The sequence below is a fragment of the Zonotrichia albicollis genome, chromosome 35 (assembly GCF_047830755.1).
Source record: "Zonotrichia albicollis isolate bZonAlb1 chromosome 35, bZonAlb1.hap1, whole genome shotgun sequence".
Classification (NCBI taxonomy): Eukaryota; Metazoa; Chordata; class Aves; order Passeriformes; family Passerellidae; genus Zonotrichia; species Zonotrichia albicollis.
Window position 1 is genome coordinate 3,768,467 of NC_133853.1, and position 5,595 is coordinate 3,774,061.

The window sequence follows — 5,595 nt, forward strand, 5'->3', positions numbered from 1 at the left end:
GAAGGTTTTGTGACATCGCTGAGGGGGTTGTAAAATCACAGAGTGGGTTGTGACATAACAGAGTGGGGTGTGAGGCCATAGAGGGGATTCTGCCATCACATAAGGTGGCTCTGTGACACCAGAGTGGGGTGTGACATCACAGCGTGGCTGTGTAACATCATAGAGCTGGCTGTGACATCACAGAACAGGCAGTGGCATCACAGGGCAGTGACTTCACATGGTGACTTTGTGACATCAAAGAATCTTCTGTGACATCACAAAGCAGCTGTTTGACATCGCATGGTGACATCACAGGGAGGATCTGTGACATCATAGGTGGCGTGGTGACATCACAAGTGGGCTGTGTGACATCACAGGGGCTGTGTGAGGTCCCTGGGGAGGTCACTTTGCCCCGGCCCCTCTCACAGCTCCCCCCAGAGCAGTCCAACCCTGCTCATGCACAGCGGGGTCCCCTGTCCCCCCAGGTCCCCCCGCCCTGGCCCCGCAGCCTCCCCCAGAGGATGTTCCACGAGATCGACCCCAGAGCCTGACACAGGGACAGGGGTCGGGGCCCTGGGGGTGGCACAGGGGGACAGGGACCCCCCAGCAGCGTCCCTGTGTGTTGGGAATTTAGCTGACTAGAGACTGGAAAAGCACAAGGCCGTGGCTAATTCCAAGTCCTGCACCTGCAAGATAGGGTGTCCTTGGGCCTAGCTGGGTATGATAACAAGTGGACAGAGAGATGTGGGAAATAGAGAATGTAGGCCCAAAGGAATGAAGAAGAGTTGATGGTATAGTTTAACCAACAGATCGCTTGGCTTACAGAATATTCATAAGCTTATTACTTGCTGTATAAGTGTCTGATGTTCTCTTCAATAAACGGAACTTGCTTATTACTCATATTGAGTGTCCGAGTCTCCCCTCACGGACAAATGGCTCATCCCCGACAAAGGCCTCATTCTGCAACAAATGATGCCCGAACAGCGACCCTATGGACTCTACAGACCCTACGGACTTTACAGAAGATTTGGGCCTGCGAGCCACGGTCGGTGCAGTATTTGGGTGTCAGTCCCAAGGCAGCCCGGGAGGCACAAAAAGTGGGCCCTGCCTTCAGGCGACCCTCTAGAGGAGTCCTGGAAAAAGACGAAAGGGCAGGCTTTGGTGCCCTGGCAACCTCACAGGAGAGTCCAGCTGACTGAATTCCGTGGACGTTCTGGAAAGGCTGCAGCACGCTGAATGAATTACAGGTTTAAAGGTAATACAGGGAAAAACAGCATATAATTCCTTTTAAACGCTTTTTAGAAAAGCGGGGACTATAGGCTGTCGACTTGGGAAGAGAATTGCCGAGATTGCTGCATATAGACTTGCAAAAAGTGCGTTGTGGTTCTGGCACTGCAAGTATATGCACAGTGGGTCAGCGACCCTGCTGTGATGGCAGCAGCAGCCGTGGCTCAGGGCGCCTGCGGGGCTGTGCCACTCTGAACTCGGCATGGGCGCTGCGCCATGGGGAGCAGCCGCTGCGAGCAGCCGCCTGAGATGCTGCGCTGCAGCGGCGGTAGCGGCGGCAGCTGTGGGGAGAGCGGAGCCTCGCGGCAGGGGGAGCGACTCGCGCTGCCGCGGATGCTGCGCTGGGGCAGGCGCACATAAAGATTCAGCCTACATCGCGTCTCGCGAAACTAGAAGCCCAGCGCGGGGTGTTCGCCCGCTCCGACACAAGCGGCTCAGGACCAGAGCGCTTTTCCAGCACAAGTGCTTCTCCCTCTGCCCCGCGGCCGGCGGGGAACTTAGTTTCGACTTGGCAGCCTAAACAAACTGTACCTTAACAGACTCCAAGTATAGCTGCGCAGCTCAGCTGGCGCTGCCATGGACAGTGTCTCCGGCGTGCAAAACTCACTGCGGCTGGCCGGCGCTCGGCAAGCAACAATACGAACAGCCACGGAGCCTGAGCGAGGCGGGTGGTGCTGTGCCCATGGTGCGGTGCACATGGGCCAGGCTGCGTGCGCGGAGCTCAGCGCTGGGCGGGCAGCCAGTGGCGGGGCCCACCGTGCCCTGCTGGCAGCCTGAAGCTACGGCGGCGACGGCGCAAAGAGGGAGCAGCGTGGTGGGGGGGACCCCGCTGCGGGGCCGCGACTCACGCCGCCGAAATGCTGCACTGTGTCCAGCAGCAGCTCCGTTAACCCACCGCACCACAGCAACACAAGCAGCAGCAGCGCGATCCCAGGGCCTTCCAAGCGTGGCTACTTTTCCACCTCTGCCCCACGGCCGGCAGAAGCTTCAGTTTTAGACCTAATAGCTGTAATAAATGTGACTCTTGTCAACAAAAGGAAAGATCCCTACTGCAATTAAGAAACCAGTGATAATAAATAAGCGACACCAAGGAGCATTACTATCAAGACGTTCCTCACCTAAGTTAAAAAGACTTTTTGTTCTTCCTGGCAGAGACTGTGAAAGAGAAATCAGTGTAGTGAATGCGTGGGCCAAATTTCGGCTGATTTAGCTTAGCATCCATTACGCTGTCTTAAAATCACCTGTATTAACATAAACTTTATTCATCAGAAGCCCAAATAACTCAGTCGGTGGAACATCAGACTCTGAAATTGTATTTTGAAAGATTTAAAAATGTTAAAGATGTGTTAAAGTGATTATATAAATAAGATGTAATAAGTGTGCTTTTTGTATTCTTTGAGCTTTGCTTGGATGTGGTAGATGTAAAAGCAAGCACTGAATTCAAAAGAATTTTTCCACAGGTATACTTTGAACAAACTCCTTATATTTAAGTGCATTCAAGTGTAAAAATGCTGTAGCAAACACACAAAGAAAGTTGTTTTAGCTAAGTATTTTAAAGTTAGGCCTGTAAGTAAGTTATAGTAAATTCTATATTCTACTCTGTTTCTATAGTAAGTTCTATCCGTTGCTAAGTAGTTTAAGTTAAATTATCTATTAAGTGCCATTAAATGTTAAATACTGTTAAAGTTACATTTTGTAAAGTTTATGTCCTGTTAGGTTTAAGCACTGTTCACTTTCATTTCTGTTAAGTTTAAGTGTTATTAAGTTTAAGTGACGTTAGATTCTGTTACATTTAAATTATATTAGGTTTATGTTATATAGAATTTAAAGTCGGTTGAGTTCTGTTAAGGTTAAGTTCTGTTGAATTTAAGTGATTTTACATGTAAGTTCTGATGCTTTGAAAATCTGTTAAGTTTAAGTTCTGTTAAGGTTACGTTTTGTTAAGGTTAAGGTCTGTTAAACTTAAGTTCTGTTGAGTTAAAGTTCTGTTGAGTTAAAGTAAAAATAAGTTTTAAGTGATGTTAAGTTCCGTTAAGTTTAAATATTTTAAGTTCAAGTATTTTAAGTCTAAGTGCTATTAAGTTTTAAGTGATGTTAGATAGATTTATGCATTTATGCTAGGTGTTTATTTTATGACTTGTGTGCAAGGTGTTGTTGTGAACATCAGAGAAACTCTAGTTAAAAGAGACAATCAGAAGCATTTGTGAGTAGAGCCATTCCTGTTTGAAGTATATCTGCTGTTTGAGAATGGAAAGCAAACTTACCAGACAATCGACACAGATGAAACCTGCGCACATGTTGCTCCTTTAGCTTAGTTTTGTAGGTTGTACTAGCACACCTGAGTTTTGTTTGAGCCTTGTAGCAGCATAGAATCCTTTTTGTATCTGTTGTATAGCATATCCTATAAATAGTGATAGCCTTTTTGGTTTGTCTCCCTGGCTTAGATCCATTGTAAGAGAGAAACCTTGCTAGTTGAAAATACTGCTTGTAATGTAATAGCTGTTAGAATTGCCTACTCTTGTATTGTAAAGGGTATGATGCAGTTAACCCCTCAAACCTTGCTTGTGCAACAAGAAAACCGGGGAATTGTGGAGAAATGGCTGCATGACAGAGGTCACGTAGACATTCGCTTATTAGCCGACCAAGAGCTGGGAAAGCACCGAACACAGCTAGTTTGAGTTTTTGCACCTGCAAGATAGCATGTCCTTGGGCCTAGCTGGGTATGATAACAAGTGGACAGAGAGACGTGGGAAATAGGGAATGTAGGCCCAAAGGAATGAAGAAGAGTTGATGGTATAGTTTAACCAATAGATCTCTTGACTTACAGAATATTCATAAGCTTATTACTTGCTGTAGATGTGTCTGATGTTCTCTTCAATAAACAGAACTTGCTTATCACTCATATTATCATACACTCCAAGTCTCCCCTCACGGACAAATGGCTCATCCCCGACAAAGGCCTCATTCTGCAACACCTGTTGACTGAAATTGTTCAGGAATTGCTTTGCTCCTTACTACTCAAACTTGATACTGTTTGAGGGCAAGAAAACCATGATTCAGCCAGGCCAAAGCACATGGATGAGAACTGCATCTTTGTGGAATGGCATCTTGCTTCCAGACTGAGATTTCTCTTCAAAACACCCACCTGAAAAAGACTCCACTCAGATAAAAAAAAAGCCCTGTTTGAATTTACTTGTCCCAAGTCAGGCAGCAGAAACTTGGCCCTCTCATAGCCTCCACAACACTGCCCTTGCCACTGCAGTGGATTGTCTGAGCTGCAACCAATGGGTGTCTGTTTGTCTCTCCATTTTTGTGGAAACCAGAGAAGTTGTGTTCAGCACAATGCAGAAGTAGACATTTTTTTATCCTAGAGCATTTGTAGGGAAAGGAAACAATCTGTGGCATTGGTCATCTCTTCCAGACAGTTTTTCCTGAGGAAGAGACATGTAAAGCTTGTCATGTGCTTTGTCACATCTAAGAAAAGTGCTCAGTACCATTTACTAGCAGACAATGTGGCCTGGGGCTCCTCTGAGCCATCGTTCCTCTCCTTCACCGGCTCCTTGACAGATGGGCCTTCGGCCTTCTGGTTTTCCATCCCCTACAAAGACACAGAGAAACCCCATCAATCTTAAAAGTATAGAACAGGAAATTCCCTGTTGAAAACACAAGTTAGAACCAGGATCACTGCTACCAAGGCTTAGGGAAACATTTCCTATCTTACAGATGGAAACAGACAAGAGACTCAGTGATGCCAACTCTTTGTTTTCAATAGCCCAAGGCAGGTTATGGGTGCTACCAGACTGAGCAGCAGTCTAAAATCCCAAATTCCTTAGTCTTGAGCATAAATGGGAATAATGCAAACTGGCAGGCAACGAGTGTTTGTGAAGGAAGCAGCAGAACAAACTGGACTCTTTGGGGGTTGGCCCATTGTGTTGGAAGTTGATTTGGCTCAACACTCACTCTCCCTGTGCCTGCACAAAGGCAGGCTCCCTTCTGTAATGTTGATAGAAAAAATAAAATCCCTCCCCCCCAAACAACCAAAGGATTTTCCACTGGATGCTGCTGAATTCACCAAGCTTCTTCCAGCTCCACAGGGCTTGACAGCAGGGCAGCATTCCCAAAAGACAGACAGTCATTGTAGTAACAAGGAGTGACTTGGACATCTTTTGTAAATTTGGGAGTTTTCTTGGCACTACTACTTCCAGTGTCCTTTGCAAAGACTCTGTTATCTTCAGAAGCACAATTCTCATTAAATTGCTTTACAGGGGGCAGAGTAGGGAGAGCTTGGTGGGGCTTATGCTTAAATGTAAACCCATTTTCTCCTCTTTC